The 14,852-nt window shown below is 44.7% G+C and overlaps 1 long non-coding RNA gene across 4 annotated transcripts in view; it reads left to right on the forward strand.

Moving 5' to 3' along the window:
- The first annotated feature begins 13,924 nt into the window (after positions 1-13,924).
- Positions 13,925-14,852, forward strand: part of LOC133666019 (uncharacterized) — a 42,076-nt gene continuing 41,148 nt past the window's right edge. For 2 of the 4 annotated variants that reach the window (XR_009829533.1, XR_009829532.1), the window contains exon 1: positions 13,928-14,344. This is a non-coding gene — a long non-coding RNA (uncharacterized LOC133666019). Of the gene's footprint in view, positions 14,345-14,852 lie in introns of all 4 variants that reach the window. The other 2 variants (XR_009829534.1, XR_009829531.1) reach the window with 2 other exon arrangements.

Raw genomic sequence — 14,852 nt, forward strand, 5'->3', positions numbered from 1 at the left:
GCAACGGTCCGCGTGGCCGGGAGGGGAGGAGAGGTTGAAGTGGCGCGCTCGGGTTAGAATGGGGCGGACACGTGGATTTGTCGACGAGCGCAAACCACTGACGGAGCGGAGTTACGAGTCGACGTCTCTCAGCCCGATGCAGTCGGTAATGCAGCACTTTGCATTGTTGGCGGGTAGCAAGCGGCAACGTTTACTACCGTCGACGTGTCAATCCGTCCCGGGGTTTTACGAGCGCTGCGTAAATTCCACGGCCTTGCTACGGGCGTCGTAGTCGCGGACGACCAACATTGGCTCTCGTGCATCGTCAACGACAACAAATGCATTAGACTTTATGGCGGCTGGCTCGTTAACTCTATCCATCCCATCCCCGGCCCGACCCTCCGCCTATATACCACCAGACTCTGAAAATGTCCAGACTTCAGCTAGACGTGCCTCCGCTCTCCTGCATCTGGATCCGATCGCGCGCATCCGTCGTTTTAGATTCCTCCCTGACTCGTGTGTGCGCGCCTGTGTGTGTCCTTTCCATCGCAGACAGAAAACCACCTCGTCCAGAAAGGGCAAAAGTACGTATGCACGGTACAGTTGCTTCCAAAAATGTCCGGACAATGGTGTATTTTATTAGAGGCAAAGCTTGAGATTAATTTTCTTTTATTTTTTGGCGAAAATAAATTTTTCTACGCTTTGTCGCGTAAATGGAACGTTTTAACGGTGTATTAATTTAAATGCGAAAGAAAAAATATTTCAAGTTACGATCAATTACTTTTAAGAGCGAAGTAAATGCACGTATAAATATATTTCTTGATGAGAAAGCTAAAGTTTAATGTTTCATTGTCTTGGACCATCGTAACCAATTTTCGGAGCGAGGGCGGTTCGAGTAGATCAGCTGCTTTGTCGCGTGACGAGATTTCGGTTGACTTTAACCGACTTCGGGGGTCGACCGCGTGGAAACGCGTGCCACGATTGTAACGATACAGTCGCGCACGAGTTAATTAACGTCAATAAGGAACTGTGACGCGGAGAGATTCACCGGAAGGCGGAGAACACTTTTGGAGGACGGCGCTCCAGGAGGAAATGTACGGTTATGTTTGGAAAGAGGGTAACGATGAGCGACGTTGATTTTATTAGTATCCTCGGAACGAGATATCTTTCGATTGATTCGTTCTCTTGTTGATGAATCGATTAAATGCCTCGCAAGAATTTTGGATTCATTGTACTACTAGATTCGTCCCCGATTCCTGGTGAATATTTAACACACAGGAGTTAGCGGGAATTGTCTCGTAAAGAAAATCAACGAGGATTATCGTTCATGTGATTTCGAAATAGTATCATTATTGGATTCAATGAAGTTGAAAGTAAGAAATAGATGGAAATTTTAGATATTTGTCGGATCATTTTCTTTCATTGGTAACACAAATGAACAAATTAAGTTTTCGATTAAAGTTTTAATGACATTTATCTTCATTAACGGTTAATCATATAACTTGTTGAATGATAATTCAGATACGCAATTTTCTTTTATATGTACATGATATACAGAGATAAAAATTATGTATCTGAATTATCATGATAATTTGTCAGCATAATTCAAATTATTGCGAGGTCAGAATATATATATATATTAGCTTTTATCGATCTTTGCCGATCTCAAAATTGATCAATCAAACGATGTGTCTTCCGCGAAATTCCATCGCTCAAATGTTAAAGGAATCACACAGTTTCTAAAATAAGTATCATTCGTGATTATTTTATGCTATTCCGTTCATATATTCACAAATTACCACGACAATTCAATATCTTAATTCGAGCATCGATTATATTTATGGAAATCATTTATTTTATTCAACGTATTTCCCTCTCACATTAATAAACCAACAGTGATCCGTGATCTCAATTTGGAATCGACAGATTAGAAGATAGGATATCTTCGTGACGACTCATTCATTAAAATTTTATTAAAATAAGAAATAGACGTGGAAAAGTGAATCGGACTTACCTACGTGTCGCGTCGAGTCAAAAATGTACGAACAGCCGTGTTCACGAAGAGCAGGTGCATTATTATGCAAAAGATATCCGGTGTACTAGATATTATCGCTTCGATCGTTATTACTTGTACGCGATACACGTGTTTGATGATCGTGAATTATTATTACATAAACATAATTTTAAAAATGATATTAATTATCGGTAAAACATGCTTTAAAAAAATGAAACAAGACGTATATCTTTCCAGATTCCATTACTTTTATGCATAACAAAAGATAGATTTAACATACATTCACCCGTCCCCATTTATTAATCAGAACGCATTATAATATCTCGCATTTTTGAACAGTTTCACTCACAAAGATCCATCTCGAGCAGCTAAGCTAAACTCTAATTGGCACGAGCATGTTTAAAAGCGGTGGTTCGTAGACGAAACGCAGCGGTGTAGAAAAACGACGGTGGCGCCACAGCCGATGCTAGTGTCGGCCGGGTCGTAGGTGAAAAAAGTCGGAGGAAGTCGCGTCCGGAAATTGTTCGACTCTCACAAAGTGGCGGAAGCCGGTGGAAAAACTCGGTGGGAAGAGAGGCGGACGCAGAGAACAACCCTGTGATTAGGCGGGAAGAAAAATGCGGCCGACATTAATAGACCCTCTCTTTAAGGAGTCTCGAGGTAACCGTCTCGTCTTTACGTTTTTCCTCGCCTTCCTGCCTCCTAACAAATGGCCGGCCGCCATTTCCCTCTCGATCGATAGATTATTGTCCCTCCGCTTTCCTTCTAAAAATCCTCGTCGTTGACTTATCACTTCCACTCCGAGCCCGGGAAAACGTTGAGAAATGATCGCGCGCGGTTGAATTATTGGTATCGGCTTCCCGCCGGAACTTTGTCCCGAAATTGTCTCCTTTTATTCCACCAGTTTTCCAAGTTTTCGGATGGATTTGAGAAACGATCCGAAGATTGACGTTACATAACGTGTTCTTTTACGCGAGTATGAATTCATCTGTACGAAAATTAATTCAATTCAAGGGAAATTAATCTCCTTTTAATTTTTCGCATGTTAGAAAATTACGTATAAACGAAACCAGATCTTCGATTTCTTCCGACGTTGTACATCAAACGTTTAAACGTTGATGCAATACCAAGTTAAAATACTTAATTGTAAGTTTTCTTGCTCGTGCGGTTGATAAAGGAAGTAGGAAGGGAAAATTAGAGATGAGCGATATTCAGGGTTGAGGTTATCCTAGCCTACCGGCGGTTACGATTCCTCGGCGTTATGCGGGGTTGTCGACCTCGGGGTCTCGTAGTATGCTTTTCTCCAAGTTCATCGAGTTGGCTCGGTTGTTTACAGTCTTCCAGGCATCGCACGCAAATTACAGTCAATTAGAGACTTACTCTCCCCCCTCCCCCCATCATAAGTCCTTATACTCGAATATCGTGTATCGCGCGTTTTTTACGACTGATGTGTAGATTATCGATGATCGCCAAGGGCGTGTATCGATATATTGGACAGATCATAAATTAACCTGTAGGCGGTTGTAACATTTATGATGCCCTATAAAATATCGCCAGTTGTAAAAAATAAAAATACAAAAGAATCCTTGTCTCGTGGCAGAGAGAGAAAGAGGGAATATCTGAAAAAACATTATGTTATTTAAACTGCCAATTTATCATTTACGATTTCATGAAATCATAGAAATATAATTTTGAAAAATCATTTAGTTGCTTGGTTTATTATCTATTGGTGATGCTATTTACACGGCGATAAAGAAATAACGTATGGATGTAATAATTAAATTGATTCTGAAAACAGTGTTACACTTGATTGATGAATTTGATGGAATATCAACCATTCAACAGCGATCGTATTCCCTTCGTGACGAATGAGCGGGAAGAATTCTTACGCTTTATACTTACTTGTACAGGGCATAAATAAATCAAACGAGAATCGTCTTCAAAGCGTTATATCATCGTACGTGTTTCCTGTATACTTTACTACAATCACCATCCCATTTTACATTTACTCTTACAAAACAGTAATAACTCGCGGTAATTCAAAATTTCTCAAAACTAAACGAAATTTTCATCAACGTAAAAGATATCCAACGAATACCCACGTTCTCGTTTCATATCTGGCCAGAATCGGAGCAAATCAGACGTTTATTCATTCCTCCAAGACCCCATTCCCATCCAGCTTACATTACTCACGCTACGTAAATACAGCACATACGTGCCTGTCGCATTGACATCGAAATATTACAGATCCGTATCACGCTTCCTTCGATTAAAAATATCCGTTGTAGAAATTACGGTCAATTAAACAGCCGTGGTATCTTTCGCGACTCGATATCGAGGAGAAACGAGAAGAAGAAGAAGAAGAAGAAGAAGAAAGAAATGAGCCAACCTTTTCGTTCTTCTCCGTCCGCTCACGATGGACACACGAATATACCTGAGGGCTGCGTAGCGAGCACATATTTGCACGGAGTAACTCACGTCCGTGTATTTCTTCGCAACCAACCAACCACGTACCTACGTAGCTGTACTTACGTACAACGTGTGAGATAAGATAGCCTGTGGTACCAGCGCTCGTTGAGGGGGTGGAAGGAGGGGGGTATATAATTGCAGAGGGCAAATGGAGAGAGAAATACGGTACGCGTGTGTATCCTTCGCTTGTATCCTATAGCACCGTGTGTACGCGCGTGTGTGAGGAGGGGGAGGGGAGGGATTGGTCCAGGTGTGGGTGCGCGCGTACGTGTGTTTGCGAGGGCGAAAGAAAGATGCGCTCGAGATGTTCTCGCCAGGTCAGCACGGGGTCACGCTTGGAATCCAGAGCAAACTATCCCCTCCTTCGTTTTCCCTCCCATACCTCCTTTCCTCTAAGTTCCTCTTGTTTGACCGCTTGCTTGCCTACCTACCTACCTACCTACCTACCTACCTACCTACCTATCCACCTACCTGCTCGTCCTTTCCTTCTTCTTCTTCCTCCTCCTCCGTCTTCTCCTCTTCTCCTCCTCCTCCTCTTCTTCTTCTTCTACTTCTACTACGCTTCGTCTTTGCCTCTCGTGATCTTCTTTTTCCTCCGATGCCAAGTAAGAAGCCTATATATACCGTCAGTTGTTCGTGTAACCCTTCACCTTCCCTCCCTCCCACGTTCATCCAGTTGTATCGAGAAGGGTCGGGCAAAACGCGTCGCCCCGTCTCTTTCTCAAACTGCCGCGATTCCTCCTGCAAGGAAAACGAGGAAAATGTTTCTTCGGATGTGAATCGATCCGTCGAGAAGAGGATGACGATCGTTTCACGGGTTTTCACGGGTAAATAGTATCGATTCCGCGATTTCGCATCGATACGCTCGATTTCTTGTTTCCGGAGGACGAGATTCGGTCTGATTCTCGAGCAAAGATGAGAATATTAGCTTATATCATCAGAGAGAACGAATTGAACGAGTTACGATTATTAGGTAGGTTAAAATTTAGGTGTTGTTCATTTTCGAGAATTCAAGTTTAGGAATATATCTCTATTTTGAATAGAGTGGTATCAGTCGTTGCGACGAGTCCCTGTATTTTGCAAACCTCTCCTTCTGCATCCGTGAGAATATCGGATGGATGCAAGGCTTAACAAGCGCCATGGGAAAAGGCGAAAGCCCATCCCGGGTACGTGCGTCGGCAGTTAGTTTCGCGCGCATACGTAATCAGAATTTGCGTGTAGAATCTCGACTTTTGTGTCGTTGGAAGAGGGTACACGGGATTCGCGCTTAAAAGGTGGCACGTTGAGCCGCGCTCACGTGCTGTCGCTTATAAGGCAAATCGCTTCGTCGGCGGCACGAACTTCCCTTTAAAGGGCGATGCAATTTCTTCGGCCGCGCCACCGGCCAACTAACTATCCCTTTCCTCGTCGATTCGACGATAATCACCGCGGTGGTCCGTTCCTGGGACTGTCGACAGAGCTTCACAGCGAAGATTTTTAATCATTCTTCAAATTCCTCTCCAAGAGAAATATCTTTGCCTGGTTTCGTTTTGAAAAAAGAAAAAATGATCCGAATCATTGTGCTTGAGAAAAAAAAAGAAATATAAAATCGAGGTCAGGGAGTAACATTTTTAAATCTGGAATGGGTACCGAAAATTGAAAGGATATTTTTTATCGGTTACGAGATAAATCTAAAATCGATGGTAAAACTGAGAAACGGTTGAGAGAAACGAGTATAGCCGATCGAGTCGTGAAGAAACACGAAACCTTGAAAATAAATCTCCGACGATAATGGCTTGTGCACATCGCGATTTGCATAATAAATGTTTCGTAATAATCGAATCCTCGTCACATCGGCCCCAATCTCCTCGATAGTCGCGTACGAACGTTCGCCTCGTTACGCATCGAGCACGCCAATTACAAACACAATTATGCGCAAGGGGTGCGAGCACGAGCTACGTGTTCGCGGATCAAATTCACTCATCACTGGCACACCATATATACCGTATACACAAATGCAATATACCCCTAGTGTAAACAGTTAACACACACGCATACGCACACATCGTTTAGATACTCAGTTTCGCGGCCCTCTCCATCTCTCCCTTTCTCTTTCTCTCGTTCCATTCGATATCTCCAGTTCTTCTTGATTTTCATCTCTTTTTTTTCTCATTCTCCGAAAGAATCGGTCGGAAAGCAAACGCTAAACGATAAACGCACACTCTTCGCGCGGTGAAAACGCGGTGGACAGACGCGGCTTCTATCTTCTCGTCATCGTTTCAATCGATACCACCCACGTTCCTCGTTAATTTTCATCTTTCATCCCCTCCCCCCCGAAGAAGAACATCCACTGAAAGTGCAGTAACAGCTCCGTCAAAAAAGCAATATCCGGCGAGCACCGAGCCGTTAATTATGCCGTCGCCCGTGTCGCGAGGCGGAGGGGAGAGGGAGGTCTCGCGTACGCGTATGAAGTATTTCCATTTCCATGATTGGACCGGCGAGGAATTGGCGGCCGCCGCGCGTATACCGCCGCGACAGATGGAGATTCGTGATTCCGCGTGTGTGGGGCACGAGAGGGAGGGGGAGGGGGTCACGAAGGAAAGAGAAAAGCCAGATCCAGTGGTCGAGCGGTGGGACAGAGAGAGAGAGAAAGAGACGATCTCTCCCTTTTTCCCTCCAGCCGTCTCTCTCTCTCTCTCTCTCTCTCCCTGTGGCAGTCACAGGATGGGAGGTCGCCGCGTGTTAGGGACGCGCCGCGTGTCAATTAAGTGGCTCTGACCGGTGAGATACGGGAACTCCTTTCCATACGGATATGCATACGCTGTACTCTCGCTTCGAATCCGCTTCGGTTATCGTTTACACGTACGCGAGCCTGCACAGGGAGGGCGTTTCAACAATGCGCGCTCCGGGACTGATGCTTGACAGGGTGGAATACCGTTGATTTGTTTCGCTTTGAAAAAAAGGGACCACCTAGCGGTTGCCTTCCTCGTCGACCAAGCGGAATCGTGACTTTGGATTTTGGATCCCCGAAGGGGAAGCTGGATTCGAAGGGATTGCAAGTTGTATGTTGATATCTGTGGAAATGTTAGAAATGCGATTCAATGATTGTTCTATCCGATTTGTGATAGAATTCTGGTCAATTTTTCGAACGATGGCATGATTGGAGGTGTTTAAACTTTTGGTGAGGTGATTAAATTTATACATTTGCTTCTTCTTTTTTGGAATATTAATAGGTAATTCTACGTTACTTTGAGGTTATTCATTGAATGAAGATGGAGAGAAAGAGGAAAGGACGATACATTTAAAATAGGTTTTTAAAGAGACTTAAAGTTACTATGAGGAATGAGGTAGGAAAGAAAAGAATGGTGGATAAGAGGAATACGCGACTGGTTCTACATATATGTAGATGATCCTCCGGTAGATTTATCGGCAAAGTTGTATTGTAGAAATATTTGGTTTTAAAGTGAAGATTCTATTTGAATTGATGTTCGAAAGAATGATTGGAAAGTTTCACAGACGAATATGTATATATATTTATATCCAGAGGATCAAATTATTCTAAAACGAATATATTAAACCGAATAATTTACCCAAATGTACGTTTCCACGGTACAGAAATGAAAAATTATATCGAGTATAATTTATCTCACACGTTATCCGTATCGAACGATTCGAAATTTAAATTTTCATCACTGATTTATTCCCTCTGCGTAAAAGAGAAGCGGAGGGACAAAGGGTCCCGGGAAAGTGTTACCGATACAGAGAAATAACGAGATACTTGGGGACTTGGAAGTTGGAAACTTTTGACAAGTTCACGGTATCTTTGATAAAAACATTCTCTGCCGTTTAATGGAATAAACGAAACTCGAAAATCGCTCGAGGAGCAGCAGTTCCTCTCCGACAACCACTTATCTCTTAAGTACGTATAATCTGCAGGGCCGACGCAACTTATAAAGTTAAATGTACGTATACATTTTGCGTAAATAGCCCCACTCATTTTCATCCTTGTTTCATCCTTTCCTCCCGGGGATCCCATCGCGAATCCCATCTTCCTCCATCTCCCTCCACCTTTCTTATTTCACCTTCTTCCCTTTACCCTTTCCGTCCCCCTTTACATTTTCTCTTTTTCTCCTCCCTCGTCGTCTATATCGTGGCGGGAGCGCGTGACACGAGACCTCGTTATGATGACCCCAGTTGGAAATGTTTCACGAACGCCCTATCCGTCGCGATCAAGAACCGATCCCTGTTTGCCTTCGGTCTCAATGACCCAGCCATCGCTCAAGTATTATCCTTCTCCTCTTTTCTTTTCTCCGCCCTCACCTTTGACTCCCCCGGCATTATCCACGAGAATTCGTTTCGAGATAGGCTGATAGAATCGGATTTCCATCATTTTTATTGGGAAACGGGTGGGAAAAGGTGTTTTTTACGCGAACGAAATTTTTATCGGTTATCACAGAGTTTCGTTTCCGTAAAGGAAAGTATATTTTGTTGGTTCTCTTTGGTAAAGAAAATTTCGTTTATTTTTATTTACGTTTTATTTTCGAACCGCTGAGAAATATAGAGAGAGGAAAGTTTATATTTCGTTGAAGTATTTTGGTATATTGTCGATTGAAAATTATCTGATTAGGTTCAAGGATGTGAACGTTTCATAAAATACGATGATAAATTCACAAAGTTTGAAAGTGGAAAGATTATTGAATCGTTTTACGAGAATGAATATATGCAAGTGGTATGCAAATTTTTCGTGTTTCTTTAATGTTATTACACGCATTATGATCGTTTTGCTAGTAATAACGATAATTATTCACAATTGCTTTTTAATAACTATAATTCCTATAGAAATATTCAAATAGCTGTTCAACGCTCGTTACGATGCGCACACGGATACAAAGATAAAAATATTAATTTTAAAAATTAACATTAACGCGTGATCGAAGAAAAATAACATTCTCAACTGTATACACTATAATCAAAATTTCTATTTCAATCAATTAACCAATTAACCAATCCGTTACTTACGTTATTATTCCTATAAACTCGATTTTATCGTAGAATAAAATTCGAATAAAATTCGCCAAAAATACTTAACCATTATCGATCGAATTTCCGTCAAAATCAACACCGCGAAAGATAATCCTCTCTCGATTCGACGAATCGCAAGAAACAAAGCGCGAGGCTTTGGAAAATTGTCGCGCGCAGCAGTCCTTCTTCCACCCATCCATCCATCCCCCTATCCCTTCGAAGTGGAATAGAATAGCGACGGTCAGCCGATGTCGGCACCCCACCCGTTCTAACCGAACTTGCAACTTGAATATTCACGAGAGGCATTATGTTTTTCCGCGGGATGGGGGAGGAGGAGGAGGGAAAGAAAGTAATTAAGCGCTAATGGAGAGGGCAATGGTTAGATCCACGAAAGGAGCTTTACAACGAAGCGTCAAAGTGCAAACATTAAATATGCCGTGGACGATTTTTAAGGATGCGTTAGAGGAGGGAGGGCGGGAGGGCTTACACTGTTAATGGAAGGATAAGAGGGAGCGGCGAGGGGTTGGGCGAGGGGCGAGGGATTTGAAGGATGCGAGAGGACACGAGCGTGAAAAGGGTGAAAGGGTCGAGGACCGGAAGTTCACGAGTAGGGTTGATGCCCGCGCGGGGGAGGAGGATCCGGGGGAGCCAGAGGGTGAAGAGCGGTTTAACGCGTTTCCGCGGTAGAGCGGTTTAACGCGCACATACCGCGTCTTCGTGTGTGCCACCACCTCGACGACCGCCTCTCTGATATCGCGCGCGCGTGTGTGTGCGCGCATACGTGTACGGGGAAGGGGTCGTGCAACGCGTGTCTCGGCGAGGGAGCACTTCTTAAGGGAAGATTTTGAGTTAATGGTTAATTAAACGTATTTTCGGCCCCTTCCTCTCCCCCTTTTTTCCCTTGCTTCATCTTTTGCGCGGTTACTTGTCAAGATTTGTATCGACCTCTCGATGAGTTTCGATCAAACATTTTTGTATTTTATAAATTTTTTCTCCTTTTATTATATTCTTGCAATATTTTTTTCTTATCGAAGGAAGGAAATTTATTAGAAAGAAAAGTATCGTGTTTCTCGTATCGGTTGTGGCAATTTATTTTTTTTTTTTCTTTTGACGCATAAATATAACTACGTTTATATACGGGGGAATAAAAAGATGAAACAAGATTTCAAGAAACGCGTATTAATATTAATTGCTCGTCGATTGCTTCGTGATTCCATTCGACTACGTCTATTAGCATTATTGTGCGCGGCGAGGAATCGTAACACGTTCGCCAACTGATTACTCGGGCTTGCATACAAGATACTTGTTCCGGCAGCTGTAGGTTCGCGTTACGGTTTTCGCGATTGTAAATTCGAATTTCTGGTTCGGCGTAATGCGCCGGACACGGGAAGTTCCGAAGGTATAATTTATCACGCAGCTGAGGGAGTTACAGCAAGGGCCAAATGGAAAATTCGGATTAAGCTTCGGATCGCAACGCGAAGAACGAGGCTTATCACAACTACTCAATCGGATAAATTATTTTGTTATATTCCAAACTATTTTCCTTCTTCTTTTTTTTTTTCATTTCCTCAACATGTCGCTGAACACGTGGATTGGGCTAAATGGAAAATTAAGCCTCGCAAGGATTCAATGGGATAAATTATTTTATTATTATCGCGAAACTTTGTACTCCGTGAATTATTCTCCTTTTTTCTTTCTTCAATTCGTCGGATTGACACACGTACGTTTGCCTGGATATAGAATGGTACATTATAAAATTACGAAATACTGTAATTCGAGCGTTGGAAATTAAGTGGTTCGTGGAACCTGTATCAGCATACATACGTCACACAATGTAGGACATGGATAAAGGGGATAGAACAGCTTTTAAGCTCGTAATGAAATGCTAAACGCAACGTTGAGGGTACGGTTGCGGCGTAAAGAATGGTCGTGTAAAACTTTCGTGACGACTCGTGTCGTGGTGTATTATCAGTGCCATTTGTAATGCTGATTCGACCGCTGGCCCGAGAAATTGTTCGCGTTTCACTTCGTATGAAATTACGAAGCGCGAAGCTATAAAGTGTGTCACATTGGCCAAGTAATTTTTATCTGTATTATTCAGACCCCGGCCCGGCCTCTGTCACACGTTCAAATGGACGAGCGCTATTACAAGCGGCCGATTATGGCGGGCGTTACGCATTTTTTAAACCTTTAATTGCAATTATTAATCGCGTGACTTTTCCCCCAGGGGTGTCATATCTGCTCGGGGATGATTAGACGGTACCCTAGCTGTTACGCTACTTTCCACGAACAATCTTAAATTTGCGTTTCTTCGAAATTACAATTTAGAACGAATCGATCGAGTTATTTTGCATTTATCCGCAACATCGAACGAGCAATCGAATCGTCTAAAACATTAATCATATACGGACTATCGTATTTATTTGTTACTGCGAATAAAGCAGCGTGCTCAACTTTTATCTGGAGACAAAATACATACAAAAAAAACGAGTTACAGAATCAGAAAGATTAATTTAAATGATCCACGAAATCTCCATCTACCGAGGAAGGGAGGGGCGAGAAACACCATCATCGAGCAACGAAACCACGGTGGCAATTTACTTTCTTCACCGTTGAGCAGAGGTTTCGTACATCGTTGCGCGAATCATCATCCCGTAATCGGCGGATAAGGAAACGAAAAGGAAACGTGGAACGAAAGGGCACGTAAACGGGTAATCTACATCCTCCGTAGAAAAGGTCGAGCATCGTAGAGAAACCATTCGCCCCTGGAGGCGGGTAGGCGGCCAAGAGTCGGGAGCGCGCACGATCTATCCACGGTGCCCGTGCGTGTTCGTGACTTGGGTCGGGCATAGGTATCGGGCTGGGCCCGTTCTCTCCCGGCCATAAGGGGATCTCCCACCTCACGATCGCGGTACCAACGCCGGAACAGGCGAGAGGCCTCTTCCACAGCCACGACCATCGGTATCCAGAAGGGCAACGCTTGAAACGGTGTATATATATGTATGCGTGTATGTAAGTAAGAGAGGCGACCGATCCTCGCGCTTCCTTCGATCCTGGTTTCGGCCCTAAGGAGCAGTCACGGAGCACCAACCCTTGCCGTGGCGGGCGTTAGAATGGCCAGAGGGGACGGGCGAGGTTGTAAAGGAGGGCGAGGATGGCATCAGACTGCCGGGTTGGGGGAGGGGAGAAGGCAAGTGGCGAAGAGGTGGGCAAGAGGGTCGACGGTTTGGAAAGAGGAGAGCCAGGGGGGAGGCAAAGACTCTCCGCAGGTCGATACCATCGCTAAGAGCCACCAGGTTCAGGTCTCCCGCTGCTTCTATGCACCGATGAGCGGGAGAGAGAGGGAAGAGAAGGACGAGAAAGGGTGAGAAGGACATCGGAGGGAGAAAGAGAGAGAGAGAGGGAGAGGGAGAGGGACGGTGGAAGAGGCAAGGAGGAAGAGAAAGGTTAAGATAGTTAAAGGGAGGAGGATGGGAATAGAAGGCTTCCCCGTAATTATTCAGCAAGGAGGACCCGCGGGTCAAGTCGGGTTATCTTAGCACTAGGATGCAGGGTTATCTACCCTGGCTTACTCTCGTTCCTCCCCGTCGTTGGACCGAGAACCACGCCGCGCGAGGAAGAGGGACCCTTCCCTCTTTGCCTCGTAAACATTCCCTGTTTCGCGTCTCTAGCACGCTCTCTGTATGAATATACTCTACGTGTGCGTATATATGTGTATATAGATATATATATATGTACTTGGAAACGACTGGTGCTGTTGATACACCGATACGATCGACCGCTGGAGGAGACTCGATTTGGGAATTTCGCGGTGACGAGAGAGAGGTTGATGTGTATTCGGTTCACGGAAGACGACGACGATGACGACGACGATGTTTCTCGGCTATTCGAGGAGGGACCGGTCTTTCGAAAGTTTCCCGTTAGCGATCGATACAGCTTTCGAATCCGTTTAAATGAGTAATCGCTTAATTAAGATAAAAGATTCGTCGAAACTTTCCTGGGATATAATTTTTAAAACAAATTTCTTTCGCTCTCTTCGAAAAAAGAAGAAAAAACACGATCTCCAAATATATCCCGTTTCATCGATATTCAAACACCGAACGCACATCAATTGTGCATCCAGTATTACACACCCCTTGCGCGATAATCCGTACGCAATAAACGCAAATCGGTCGGCAGACGACGAGAGGGGACGGTTATACGTTTCCATCTCGCGTACGTTCGAGGCTGACGAAATTTCCGGAAGGATTGATCCGGGCTGAACCCTTTGAAAGGGGTATATCGATGAGGGGATGTGCCACGCCGATATCTCCCCGATTCCTCGGGATCCGCTCGTGTCACGGACCGTGTCTGGCCTCGGACATACTTTCGCGCTACGTGTGCAACACGAGCGAGCGTGGATCCTGTAGCGGCACGCACACGCGCGTGCGCGTACGTGGCGGTCCTTGGCCTACGTGACGGGCATACGGCCGCAAGTGTGCAAACGCAGTTGGACGGCTGGGCTACAACCGCGACAATTGCGGGCTACGCGTCCACGAACGTGTCCCATTTGCCCGTTCGGCAGTTGCCGAGGATCCGAACGGTATTACGTGGCTTCGTTCGCGTCGAGGTGCAAGGAAGACGAGGAAAGGGGACGGGGAGGAGAGGAGAACGCATATGCCGGGATAGAAGGCACGTAGAGCCTCTATGCAGAGACTCCAGCTGCGCCATGTGCGTCGTTTGCCGCAAACGTGACGGCGCTCGTCATACGCCGCGGCTACGGAGGAGACGCGATCCCTTTTTATAAATCCTGCTTAAGGCGGAACGGAGTCGCCGTGTCCCGAGCCAACGCCCTCAACCTTCCTTCGCGTCGAGTCCACGCTTTTCCACAGATCTCTAAAGGTTGGTTGCATGGGTGTTTTGAGGGAAATTGATTTATTCCGCTCGAGAATACGGTGTCAAATTTACAATTATCGGACGAAATATCGAATTTCGACGAAACGTTTTGCGAGTCTTTTCTCGCTCGAACGTATGTAAACAAACAAGTTTGCAAGTTTACTTCAATCGACTTTAGCCGTGTATCTCCGCTCCACCAATTATCGCGCGTTCGTACGTAAACATTGATCTCGCGTCAAGGTTTTCTTTCTCGTACACAAAAGCGACGTAACCGTGGGAAACCGTGTTCGGTTAATGCGCGTCAAAATCAAACGATTCGTATCGTAGCGCGACGTTTCGTTTCGTAAGAGGGAATTGAGAGAGGCAGGGAATTCGGTGTCTCCCGGCATTTGAATGTACGGAACGGTCAAGAAGATTTGGTCCCTGAAATACGACTTTGGACCCGGGATCGCGTTTGGAATCTCCTTCGGCACGGATAATGCCCGGTCGTTCTGGGTTTCCAGTGAAAATTAAA

This window comes from Apis cerana, linkage group LG4, assembly GCF_029169275.1.
Source record: "Apis cerana isolate GH-2021 linkage group LG4, AcerK_1.0, whole genome shotgun sequence".
Lineage (NCBI taxonomy): Eukaryota > Metazoa > Arthropoda > Insecta > Hymenoptera > Apidae > Apis > Apis cerana.